The sequence below is a fragment of the Schistocerca serialis genome, chromosome 6 (genome assembly GCF_023864345.2).
Source record: "Schistocerca serialis cubense isolate TAMUIC-IGC-003099 chromosome 6, iqSchSeri2.2, whole genome shotgun sequence".
Lineage (NCBI taxonomy): Eukaryota > Metazoa > Arthropoda > Insecta > Orthoptera > Acrididae > Schistocerca > Schistocerca serialis.
The window spans coordinates 696,219,207-696,233,276 of record NC_064643.1 but is presented as its reverse complement, the minus strand read 5'-3'; the positions used below and the strand labels follow the sequence as shown (position 1 = coordinate 696,233,276).

Here is a 14,070-nt window from a genome sequence, read left to right as displayed (position 1 = left end):
CAGACCTGCAAAATTACAGACCAAAATCCCTTACTTCGATTTGCTGCAGAATCCTTGAGCATATTCTCAGTTCGAATGTAATAAACCTTCTTGAGACTAAGAAACTTATGTCCATGAATCAGTATGGTTTTAGAAACCATCCCTCAAGTGAAACTCAGTAGCTTTTTCTCACATGATATAAACTAGATGAAGAGCAACAAGCAGCTTCCATATTTCTAGATTCCCAAAAAGCATTTGACACGATACCTTATTGCAGGCTGTTAATGAATGTACAAGCAAATGGAGTAAGTTCAAAGATATGTGAGTGGCTCAAAGATTTCTCACATAATAGAGCCCAGTATGTTGCCCTCGATGGCTAGTGTTTATCAAGGATGTCGTCAGGACATCTACATAGATAAATGATTAGGTGGACATGGTGGGGAGCAATCTGCAGTTGTTTGCTGGGGGGTATGGTGAGGAGTTGAAGTTGAGTAACTGTTGGAAGATCCGAGATGATGTAGACAAATGTTTTAGTTGGTGTGAGTGACATCATGTTTAAGCTCATCTATTTCCTTCATTGTTCCTTCAGACCTCACCTCTATTTGACGGTACATTTGCAAATTCCATAATGAGATAACCTTGATCTACTAAATCCTGAACTTCCCTTTTTATTGTCTCTTGCATTTTCTGTTTCGCTGATCCTATCTTTTCCCTGAGACCTGACAATAGTACTTCTAGAACTATGGTTCTGACTTCTGCATTCAGTTCTGCTTAGGTTCTACTTATACTTTCTGAACATTCAAAGAAGTATCTAGTTTTTAAATGGGGAGAAATTTTTTGTTCACCACCTATTTGAGGACAGTACATTGGTTCTGGGCGTCAGCTGACAGTGGTGTTGATGACACAACTAAAGTTGGTTGTAATTGTCGAATTCTGCAACTGCAGTCAGCTTCTGCAACCTGCTGGATTAAAATAAGCTCCTTTGGGGAACTCAAATCACTAGACAGAACTGGAAGATCTAACTTGTCTATAATTTATATCAAGTTTCACTCACAATGCAAAAAACAACTGATATCGCAATAAGGTCCATATTATCTCCCTACAAATTATTTTTCTACAAATTACCTTCCTACAATTTATCTCCCTAAACTCTACATAGTAAATCAGATGTTCCTTTTTACTACAAAAAGTTGTAATAGGCAAAGAATTTACCGATGTCAACCTGGAAGGGTCACCATAAATGTCTGAACATTTAATTTTAATTTTGTGCAACATAAACGCAACACAGCCAGGAGGCTAAGCTACGTGGACTCAGTTGATAAGTCTCTCCTTGACATAGGAACACAACATTAGCAATGTGTTATTTCATGTGTTCCTCACAGAAATACTTCAGGCAGGTTAATTAGTGGTGAAGATTTAGTATATATTGCTTGTTAATTCTTTCATTTCCCGTTGTTATATTTTTATTTTGTCAATATGATGTATTGTATGCACCAGCAATAATAGTGCATCGAAATTTAAATGAACAACTACAAATCTAACTTCTATTTCCATAAAAAGATTACAGGTATCTGCTTTCTTTATTATGCACAGCTGACTGGCAATCAACTAATGAAGTTTTTGCAATTTAAGTCACAAATATGAGTATGCAAACTTCACTTTTTTTCTTTCTTTTTCCTTTCTTTTTATTAAACTATATTACAGTGAGCAAGCAATATCTTTTCTCTAATAATTTGCATCATATATTTGGCTAGAAGTTATCAGAATATAAAACACTGCTTGTTATAGTTTCAAATGAACTATTCATATGAAGAAAAATCAAAACTGAGTATCAGCCTAAGTATTTTTAAAATTCTGTTATAAATCATCCATGCTTTCGAATAATATACTGAAAAGTCAATATTTTAATTTTACACTAAAATGGCTCATTTATTATTACCTTTTTCACAGTCATGGAGTGGCATTCTGAGCAACTCGAGCACTTCATTCCCATGTAAACCTACAAAGTTTGCCTAGTAGTAACCCTACAAAATGATAAAACATAGATAATTTTTGCTTGAAGATGCCACTGAAATTTACCAAACAAAAAATCTCAGCCACTTCAGGCACGATTTTTCTATCCTACTCTCATGCCAGTATATACCCACACATATTACTCAGTTAACATAAACTTTTAAATATTATGGTTTAAATCATTTTATGATTGAAATTTGCACTGTAATATAATACCTTAAGTAGTGCATGAATACAAAAAGCAGGCTCAAATAATTTAGAGGTGAAGAGGCTTGCACAGAATAGACTAGTTTGGAGAGCTGCTTCACACCAGTCCTCTTAACTGAAGACTACAACAACAATACTATAGTTTCATTGTTCAGCACTTACGTTAATTGCATATATATGTACGTATGTAAATTATTTAATTTACTTAGTTATTCACCCAGGGATCATCTTACAATGATATAGGATTTCCCTCATGATACATTTATTGTATAAATACATAGCTAAACAATACACATATACACGGGACATATAATTATGTTTTTATGAGGACAGGACAGGTGATCAGCTATGGCCTTGATGAAGAACATCCCAGCACTTGCCTGAAAGAATTTAGGAAAACCACAGAAATTCTAAATCAGTAAGGCCAGACACGGCAAACTACCAAGTATGAGGTCCATAGTTGAGTGGCCTCTACATGAGACACATCGAATGTTTGCAAAAACAGACATAATGTCTATTGGGATAACAGCAATCAGTGATTTTATGTTACTTTAAATCCGTCTTGATTGCAAATTTTTTTTTTTTTTTTTTTTATTATTCATATGACCGGTTTCGGTTCATTCAGAACCATCTTCAGATCTGTAAAAATAATTATACTAATTTACTATTTCACGAAAGCAAATCTTTTTCATCCTATCTTATCAACATCAAATGCACCAGAACGTACCTGATATTTAAGTTACAGGAGTAACCTGTCCAATTCAGCAACTTTCACATGCTACGTCACATAAAATTGGTTGGCAGAGTGCACGTCATTTATATTAATTATGACACTATTACCGACAGGTGGCGTCTGGTACATTTGTTACATTCCATTTGCACATACTGTATTCAGTAGATCTTTTTTATATTAAAAATATTTAATTAAAATATGTAGATGTCAAAGCTAAAATCTGTACTTGTCAGGATTAAAAAAACAGTAAAATTATCATTTTTATACGATCTAACAGGCATAGGGCGATTTATATATCTATGGTGCTGGTGTGAACTTGTTTTCTTCTACGGTCTGCTTCCGTGGTTCCCGCCACTTTGGTGTTGTGCCGCGGCCGCTCAGTCGTCTGCTGTCCATCGCCGCGGGCAAGAGGGCCGCACAGGAGGGCCCCGTCAACGACGCCAGGCGTTGCACGCGTCTTCCGGCTTCTCCACCGCGCACCATCTCTCATCCCTCGGCTTGGATCTCCATAAGCAACAGTTGTCATCTTAGTAGGTCGTCATAAATGCTAAAATAGGCGTTATGATTGAATTCGCTTTGTTCGTTGAGGATTAAATCCGGGTCTTTATTTTTATGGGTGTATATTTCGATCTCTTCTAAAATGTTAAGGAACCGTCTCTTGTGAGCTCTATGCAGGATGTCTAAGTTGTTTTCAATATTCGTGACTGAGTGCTTTGTCGCAGCCATATGCGCCCCAAAAGCTGTTTTGTTTTGAGAGTAGGTGTGCTCCCTGAATCTGGTTTCAAAGTTCCTACCAGTCTGCCCTATATATTGTTTACAGCAGTCATTACATTTGATTTTATATACACCTGAATCCTGAAATTTATTCCTACTATTACATATTCTATGCCGGAGCTTCAATTTTAACGTGTTATTTGTTCGGAACCCTATTTTAACGTCGGATTTACGAAAGCATCTTTCAATTTTGTCTGCAATTCTTCTCACTTACAATGGAAGAAAACAAGTTCACACCAGCACCATAGATATATAAATCGCCCTATGCCTGTTAGATCGTATAAAAATGATAATTTTACTGTTTTTTTAATCCTGACAAGTACAGATTTTAGCTTTGACATCTACATATTTTAATTAAATATTTTTAATATAAAAAAGATCTACTGAATACAGTATGTGCAAATGGAATGTAACAAATGTACCAGACGCCACCTGTCGGTAATAGTGTCATAATTAATATAAATGACGTGCACTCTGCCAACCAATTTTATGTGACGTAGCATGTGAAAGTTGCTGAATTGGACGGGTTACTCCTGTAACTTAAATATCAGGTACGTTCTGGTGCATTTGATGTTGATAAGATAGGATGAAAAAGATTTGCTTTCGTGAAATAGTAAATTAGTATAATTATTTTTACAGATCTGAAGATGGTTCTGAATGAACCGAAACCGGTCATATGAATAAAAAAAAATAAAAAATTGCAATCAAGACGGATTTAAAGTAACAGACACATCGAAAATGATCAATGTAATTTAAAATCTGTTGTCTACACGCTAAAGAAATGTTCAAACATAAATTATTCAACACTGAGGGAACAAGATATTAAAATATTTATAATTTGAAGTCAATATTTGACCTGATTTAATTGATGGTGTCTGTACAGAAGTTCCCTTATATATACTCCTGGAAATTGAAATAAGAACACCGTGAATTCATTGTCCCAGGAAGGGGAAACTTTATTGACACATTCCTGGGGTCAGATACATCACATGATCACACTGACAGAACCACAGGCACATAGACACAGGCAACAGAGCATGCACAATGTCGGCACTAGTACAGTGTATATCCACCTTTCGCAGCAATGCAGGCTGCTATTCTCCCATGGAGACGATCGTAGAGATGCTGGATGTAGTCCTGTGGAACGGCTTGCCATGCCATTTCCACCTGGCGCCTCAGTTGGACCAGCGTTCGTGCTGGACGTGCAGACCGCGTGAGACGACGCTTCATCCAGTCCCAAACATGCTCAATGGGGAACAGATCCGGAGATCTTGCTGGCCAGGGTAGTTGACTTACACCTTCTAGAGCACGTTGGGTGGCACGGGATACATGCGGACGTGCATTGTCCTGTTGGAACAGCAAGTTCCCTTGCCGGTCTAGGAATGGCAGAACGATGGGTTCGATGACGGTTTGGATGTACCGTGCACTATTCAGTGTCCCCTCGACGATCACCAGTGGTGTACGGCCAGTGTAGGAGATCGCTCCCCACACCATGATGCCGGGTGTTGGCCCTGTGTGCCTCGGTCGTATGCAGTCCTGATTGTGGCGCTCACCTGCACGGCGCCAAACACGCATACGACCATCATTGGCACCAAGGCAGAAGCGACTCTCATCGCTGAAGACGACACGTCTCCATTCGTCCCTCCATTCACGCCTGTCGCGACACCACTGGAGGCGGGCTGCACGATGTTGGGGCGTGAGCGGAAGACGGCCTAACGGTGTGCGGGACCGTAGCCCAGCTTCATGGAGACGGTTGCGAATGGTCCTCGCCGATACCCCAGGAGCAACAGTGTCCCTAATTTGCTGGGAAGTGGCGGTGCGGTCCCCTACGGCACTGCGTAGGATCCTACGGTCTTGGCGTGCATCCGTGCGTCGCTGCGGTCCGGTCCCAGGTCGACGGGCACGTGCACCTTCCGCTGACCACTGGCGACAACATCGATGTACTGTGGAGACCTCACGCCCCACGTGTTGAGCAATTCGGTGGTACGTCCACCCGGCCTCCCGCATGCCCACTGTACGCCCTCGCTCAAAGTCCGTCAACTGCACATACGGTTCACGTCCACGCTGTCGCGGCATGCTACCAGTGTTAAAGACTGCGATGGAGCTCCGTATCCCACGGCAAACTGGCTGACACTGACGGCGCCGGTGCACAAATGCTGCGCAGCTAGCGCCATTCGACGGCCAACACCGCGGTTCCTGGTGTGTCCGCTGTGCCGTGCGTGTGATCATTGCTTGTACAGCCCTCTTGCAGTGTCCGGAGCAAGTATGGTGGGTCTGACACACCGGTGTCAATGTATTCTTTTTTCCATTTCCAGGAGTGTATCTAAATAATTTTTCTTTCTCAATTTTTACTCTTTCAAATTATTGGACTAGTGTACTTTTTCCTTGAAAATGTATGCACATTAATGTTCAAAATATAGGAATTTCAGGTAGAAAGTTTAACATAGATTATATAACAGATACATTCTGAACACCGATAGAAATATTTGATAATTTAGAAAGATTATTCTATCTTTTTAATAGATAATATAATGGTTTTAAGGAAATGAAGAGTGGAGAAACAGTGCGAGTAAGGAGAGAACCTGCACCATAACTTACAGACCACCTCAAACACCTTATGAGTTTCACAGCTACAGCACACAGAATGTACAAACGCCCATCAACCTCTGAGAATCGTATCACTTTCTATCAACAATGCAACAGTGTAAATCAATCTTTGAGGAATGCAATGCTCAGGTATTCCCACTCACTAGCAGGAGACTTTCACAGACCTGTTGTCCTGTGGAAAAATTTACAAGGTCTAGAAATAGGGAAACCCAAATCTGCAGCTGAACTGCTAATTCCCATCAAGGATCTAAATGAGAAATTAGGCAAGCCCATATCTTTATTTTACCAAAGCACAAGTGTGCAAACCATAGATCGCCTAAAAGTATCAGTGACTGGTATAAGCGAAAAAAATTTTCTACATCTAGTAAATCCTAAAATGGTCCGAATATAACAGCACAAACGACCAATCTTCTCATCAGTCCTCTACTGCCCATAATAAAGGACATTTTTAACCATTCTCTGACTGCCAACACCTTTCCAACAGCCTGGGAGCAGGGACTCAGAGAACTATCACTCGAGAAGGTATCTGCCAAACATTATTACGACTACAGGCCCATTTGTATTCTACCAGCGTTATCCAAGGCTTTAGAATAAACAGTTCATTAACAGTTCGCTAACTGTGTAACAGCAAATAACATTTTATATGGCTACTAGTCCATTTTCCAGCAAAATTGCAGTACAATGGTTACTTTTATAAAAGTGACTGACAAACTGAAACAAGCTGTAGATAAACAACAAGCGGTTATTATGTGCTTTTTGTATTACAGCAAACCTTTTGACAATGTCAACTTTGGCATTCTACTTGCTAAACTCACAAGTCAAAAATTTTCTTTAAGTGCTGTACAGTGATTTCACTCATGCCTTATATCTACCCAATGAGTGTAATGATTGGCACAAGAAAGTCACTATAACGGTTTGTGATATCAGGGATGGCACAAGCGTCAGTATTGGTCTCAGGACTAAGGGCATAGATTTCAAATTTAACCCATAAAGCGCAAGCAATTTTAGTCGCTCAAAAATGACTTATTTACTCCCCAGTTCAGAGAGTGTCTTACACCATTAATCCTAAACGTCACAGAAATAACCTTTTCTTATTCTACAAAGAGCTTGGAGATAATTCTGGACTATTATTTAGGATGGACTGAGCACACAACTGCAACTGTAAGAAGGTGCCAGTGTCACTTTATTAACTACAGAAATATAAAAAAGCATCTCCTTCCAATCTTAAAAAGAATCTCGTAAAGACACTAAAACTCCTCATACTTGATTATGGTGATTCTGTTCTCCAAGGACTTTCATATGAAATGTCACATAAGCTGGAACTGGTGATGAATGTTTATTTGTGATACTTTCGTGATGTGCACTTTTTAGATCACATCACACCAGCCTATAAACAATTATCATGGCTGTGTGCTGATAAATGTAGAGACTATCATACTCTGTATTTTCGTTATAGTCTTCTCAGTCATTTTCCTCTACTCTTACTATACTGTCTGAACAGCATAGCAGAAATACTCCTTTTACGCAAACTAAAATTCTCTCTGTACCGTCACATAGCACTGACACGTTTCCTGAATCATTTCTATATCAGAAATCTGACTTTGGAACAATCTACCCCAAAAGTGGTCTAGGGGTAGCGTCTTTGATTCATAATCAAAACGTCTTCGGTTCTGGGTTCGATCCCCGCCACTGCCTAAATTTTGATAAATAATCAGCATTGGCGGCCGAAGACTTCCGGCATAAGAAGTCAGCCTCATTCTGCCAATGGCCTTGTCAAAGAGGGCGGAGGAGTGGATAGAGCAGGCTGTTCCAACCGAGCTCCAGGGAGCCGGAGCGCTCCGGAGCGCTCACTGCGGCAGCTCGGAGCCCGCGTGGAGGGGGAAAGCTAACTCACGGCCCCCTTGCCGCATGCAGCCGCAACTGACGCAATAATCCGTGTTCAATGACAGCTATGACTAGCCGCGGGAGCCCTGTACCTCTATTGGAGGATACCTCTCTGTTTATTGAGAGGGATGGTCGTCCGCAGTGTCTTGTATGTCACAAAGTATTTAATTCTGCGAAGAGGTACAATATACAACGACATTATGCACGTCTTCACGCAGCGCACTACGATCAGGTAGAAGGCGTTGCACGCAAAGAACTGGTAGCCGGGCTTAAGAACGACATACCAGGAGGAGTAAGTTTAAGAACGGTTTCGTAATACGGAGGGTATCAAAACATGCAAAACAGTTCGTCTTCTGTAATGCGTTTATAATTTTCAGGTGAATGAGAGTGGGGAAAACACTACTGAATCTGCAATTCGAGTATGCTACAGGGTCGCTCACATCATTGCGACGAGTGGCAAGCCGTTTTCGGTGGGACCACTCGTAAAATCGTGAATGGTAGCAGTTGCAGAATGTTTGTTTCCAAGGGAGATGTATGCAATTGAAGGGGTTTGCCTGTCGAAGCAAACAATGTCTCGTCGAATCCTGGACATGGCAGCGGATTTAGAGACACAGCTCAGGAAAAAGGCGGAGAGCTTTGTTGCATTTTCGCTAGCGCTTGACGAAAGCGCCGACATTCGGACTGTGCTCAGCTTGCAGTCTTTGTGCATGGTGTCGACATGGAGCTGCAAGTAACTGAAGAACTCTTGGATGTGGTACCACTCGATTACACCGCAACATCACGTGACATTTTTGAAGCTGTTTGTGAATCAGTGGACAATATAAATTTTCCGTGGGATAAGCTCCATTCTGTAGCGTCAGACGGTGCACCACAAATGATCGGGCGTCACCAAGGTTTTGCTTCTCGTGTGAAAAATAAACTCGGGACGAATTCGGGAATGACATTTTGACTCTTCATTGTTTTATTCACCAAGAGGCACTGTGTGCTGAAGCAGTAGAGCTAGGTGGCGTGATGAAATATGTCGTGAAGTGTGTGAATTTTGTGTGGCGTCACGGTATGAATCATCGCCAGTTCAAAGGATTCCTGAAAGATATGGAAGCGAAGTATGGGGATATACCTTACCACAGTACAGTTCGTTGGCGGAGTCGGGGAAAAGTTCTTTATGTTTTCTTTGCCATTCGTGAGGAAATATCCCTTTTTCTCGAAATGAAAGGGGAAGAAATGCGTTGTCTGAAAGATATAAAATGGATATCAGACCTGGCGTTCCTATCTGACATAACTATGCATCTGAATGATTTAAATCTGTCATTGCAGCGCAAAGGGCAGCTAATCGTTGACATGCAAGACCAGATCAAAGCGTTCATGGAAAAGTTACGTTTATCTGAGAGGCAGATGAGTACTGGACATTTAATGTTCTTCAATCGTCTTGCTTCTTTAAAACTACCTGAAGGTACTACTTTCGGCGATTACCAAGCAAAGTTAAATCAGCTCATCACGTCGTTTGAAACACGATTCCGAGACCTCACTAGTTTGGAAATTGAACTTAAGGTGTTCAGCACTCCTTTTTCAGTTTCCCCTGATGACTTGTTGTCACTTCAATTGGAGGTTATTGATTTGTAAAATTCAACTTTGTTGAAAGAGAGGTACTACAACACGTTGGATTTGTCACGATCGTATCTTTCATTAGAGCAAAAACACTTCCCAAGCTTCACAACAATGCCGCTCAGATCATGTGCATGTTTGGATCTACGTATTGTTGTGAGCAGCTTTTCTCAGCAATGAAAACAGTAAAAAGTAAGGAACGATCGTTTCTTCAGGATGCAACAATGAAGGCCATCCTCCGCATTAACGCTCCGAACACTTTGACGCCTATTTCCGATCTTGTAATCAAAAGAAAATGTCAAGCTACAGAGGCCCAATAAATTTAGTACGCTATTTCTTGTAAAACAGTTGTTTCTTATTTATTTCCTGAACATCGTATTTCTTGGTGTAGAATGTCACCGCGTCTTAGCAGCTAAGAGTATGAGGTTGTCGATCTTGTAAGACACAGCTGGACCATCAGAACGCTTGCCTTGCCGCCTGCCTCAGCCAGCCGTGCCACGTGCCGGCGTGCCGGCCCACTTGACTGGTCACAGCGAGCGACACGGCTCCCTGGAGCAGGGAGCGCTCCACGGCTCACAATGGAGCCGACGGGCTGGAACAGCCTGGGATAGAGGTTCACGGCACTCTCTTGTCCTAGGGGTGGGAAATTGCCCCTAAAGGCGGAAGAATCAGCAATGATCAACGACATGAGGATGCAGAAGGCAATGGAAACCACTGCATTAAAGTCACGTAACGTGTATCCACAGGACATGTGGCCTGTAATTGAAGAAGTGTCATGATGATCTCTTCATTGGCAAAAGATTCCGGAATAGTCCCCCATTCGGATCTCCGGGAGGGGACTGCCAAGGGGGAGGTTACCATGAGAAAAAGATTGAATAATCAACGAAAGGATAACGTTCTACGAGTCGGGGCGTGGAATGTCAGAAGCTTGAACGTGGTAGGGAAACTAGAAAATCTGAAAAGGGAAATGCAAAGGCTCAATCTAGATATAGTAGGGGTCAGTGAAGTGAAGTGGAAGGAAGACAAGGATTTCTGGTCAGATGAGTATCGGGTAATATCAACAGCAGCAGAAATGGTATAACAAGTGTAGGATTCGTTATGAATAGGAAGGTAGGGCAGAGGGTGTGTTACTGTGAACAGTTCAGTGACCGGGTTGTTCTAATCAGAATCGACAGCAGACCAACACTGACAACGATAGTTCAGGTATACATGCCGACGTCGCAAGCTGAAGATGAACAGATAGAAAAAGTGTATGAGGATATTGAAAGGGTAATGCAGTATGTAAGGGTAATGCAGTATAGTCATGGGCGACTGGAATTCAGTTGTAGGGGAAGGAGTAGAAGAAAAGGTTACAGGAGAATATGGGCTAGGGACAAGGAATGAAAGGGGAGAAAGACTAATTGAGTTCTGTAACAAGTTTCAGCTAGTAATAGCGAATACCCTGTTCAAGAATCACAAGAGGAGGAGGTATACTTGGAAAAGGCTGGGAGATACGGGAAGATTTCAATTAGATTACATCATGGTCAGACAGAGATTCCGAAATCAGATACTGGACTGTAAGGCGTACCCAGGAGCAGATATAGACTCAGATCACAATATAGTAGTGATGAAGAGTAGGCTGAAGTTCAAGACATTAGTCAGGAAGAATCAATATGCAAAGAAGTGGGATACGGAAGTACTAAAGAATGACGAGATACGTTTGAAGTTCTCTAACGCTATAGATACAGCAGTAAGGAATAGCGCAGTAGGCAGTACAGTTGAAGAGGAATGGACATCTCTAAAAAGGGCCATCACAGAAATTGGGAAGGAAAACATAGGTACAAAGAAGGTAGCTGCGAAGAAACCATGGGTAACAGAAGAAATGCTTCAGTTGATTGATGAAAAGAGGAAGTGCAAACATGTTCCGGGAAAATAAGGAATACAGAAATACAAGTCGCTGAGGAATGAAATAAATAAGAAGTGCAGGGAAGCTAAGACGAAATGGCTACAGGAAAAATGTGAAGACATCGAAAAAGATATGATTGTTGGAAGGACAGACTCAGCATACAGGAAAGTCAAAACAACCATTGGTGACATTAAAAGCAACGGTGGTAACATTAAGAGTGCAACGGGAATTCCACTGTTAAATGCAGAGGAGAGAGCAGATAGGTGGAAAGAATACATTGAAAGCCTCTATGAGGGTGAAGATTTGTCTGATGTGATAGAAGAAGAAACAGGAGTCGATTTAGAAGTGATAGGGCATCCAGTATTAGAATCGGAATTTAAAAGAGCTTTGGAGGACTTACGGTCAAATAAGGCAGAAGGGATAGATAACATTCCATCAGAATTTCTAAAATCATTGGGGGAAGTGGCAACAAAACGACTATTCACATTGGTGTGCAGAATATATGAGTCTGGCGATATACCATCTGACTTTCGGAAAAGCATCATCCACACAATTCCGAAGACAGCAAGAGCTGACAAGTGCGAGAATTATCGTACAATCAGCTTAACAGCTCATGTATCGAAGCTGCTTACAAGAATAATATACAGAAGAATGGAAAAGAAAATTGAGAATGCGCTAGGTGACGATCAGTTTGGCTTTAGGAAAAGTAAAGGGACGAGAGAGGCAATTCCGATGTTATGGCTAATAATGGAAGCAAGGCTAAAGAAACATCAAGACACTTTCATAGGATTTGTCGACCTGGAAAAAGCGTTCGACTATATAAAATGGTGCAAGGTGTTCGAGATTCTGAAAAAAGTAGGGTTAAGCTATAGGGAGAGATGGGTCATATACAATATGTACAACAACCAACAGGGAATAATAAGAGTGGACGATCAAGAACGAAGTGCTCGTATTAAGAGGGGTGTAAGACAAGGCTGTAGCCTTTCGCCCCTACTCTTCAATCTGTACATCAAGGAAGCAATTATGGAAATAAAAGAAAGGTTCAGGAGTGGAATTAAAATACAAGGTGAATGGATATCAATGATACGATTCGCTGATGACATTGCTATCCTGAGTGAAAGTGAAGAAGAATTAAATGATCTGCTGAACGAAATGAACAGTCTAATGAGTACACAGTATGGTTTGAGAGTAAATCGAAGAAAGACGAAGGTAATGAGAAGTAGTAGAAATGAGAACAGCGAGAAACTTAACATCAGGATTGATGGTCACGAAGTCAATGAAGTTAAGGAATTCTGCTACCTAGGCAGTAAAATAACCAATGACGGACGGAGCAAGGAGGACATCAAAAACAGACTCGCTATGGCAAAAAAGGCATTTCTGGCCAAGAGAAGTCTACTAATATCAAATACCGGCCTTAATTTGAGGAAGAAATTTCTGAGGATGTACGTCTGGGGTACAGACAGCATTGTATGGTAGTGAAACATGGACTGTGGGGAAACTGGAACAGAAGAGAATCGAAGCATTTGAGATGTGGTGCTATAGACTAATGTTGAAAATTAGGTGGACTGATAAGGTAAGGAATGAGGAGGTTCTACGCAGAATCGGAGAAGAGAGGAATATGTGGAAAACACTGATAAGGAGAAGGGACAGGATGATAGGACATCTGCTAAGACATGAGGGAATGACTTCCATGGTACTAGAGGGAGCTGTAGAGGGCAAAAACTGTAGAGGATGACAGAGATTGGAATACTTCAAGCAAATAATTGAGGACGTAGGTTGCAAGTGCTACTCTGAGATGAAGAGGTTAGCACAGGAGAGGAATTCGTGGCGGGCCGCATCAAACCAGTCAGTACACTGATAACCAAACAACACCCCAAAAGTCTGAGAAATTAAATTCCTTCCTATCTTCAAAAGACAGCTAATGGTCAACTTTCTATCACATTACCCATCTTATCTACATTATGTGCAGCTCATTCTCGTCAGTCACCCTGCTCCAGAACATCTTCCTACCCCTTGTCAGCAGAGTTATCTATTTACATATTGTTCTTTCCTAATCAGCCACTGTCTCTGTCATTTCAATCTTCTTCACTTCCTTTGTCCATTCCAATTCTGATAATACTGAAGATTGTATTGTATTGTAGTTTACTGACCCAAGTAATCACAATATTGCACAATTTACACATATGATACTGCAGTGGCTTCAAATGTGCTAAGCTAATTCTAAATGCCCTTTACTGTAGTTATTATTGTCATTAGTATAAGTTATTGGTATTATTATCATTATTAGGTCTATTATTATTACTTTTTTATTATTATTATTTTTGAGAACGTTTTGTAATATCTTTGGTTTGTGTTGTCCCTGATCAGATTCAAGAGAGGTCCTTAG

At 41.0% G+C, this 14,070-nt stretch overlaps 1 protein-coding gene across 1 annotated transcript in view; it reads left to right on the top strand.

The window, feature by feature from the left end:
- LOC126483792 (transmembrane protein adipocyte-associated 1 homolog) overlaps positions 1 to 14,070 on the top strand; it is a 202,264-nt gene that overhangs the window by 63,594 nt on the left and 124,600 nt on the right. The gene's annotated exons all lie outside the window — the stretch shown is intronic.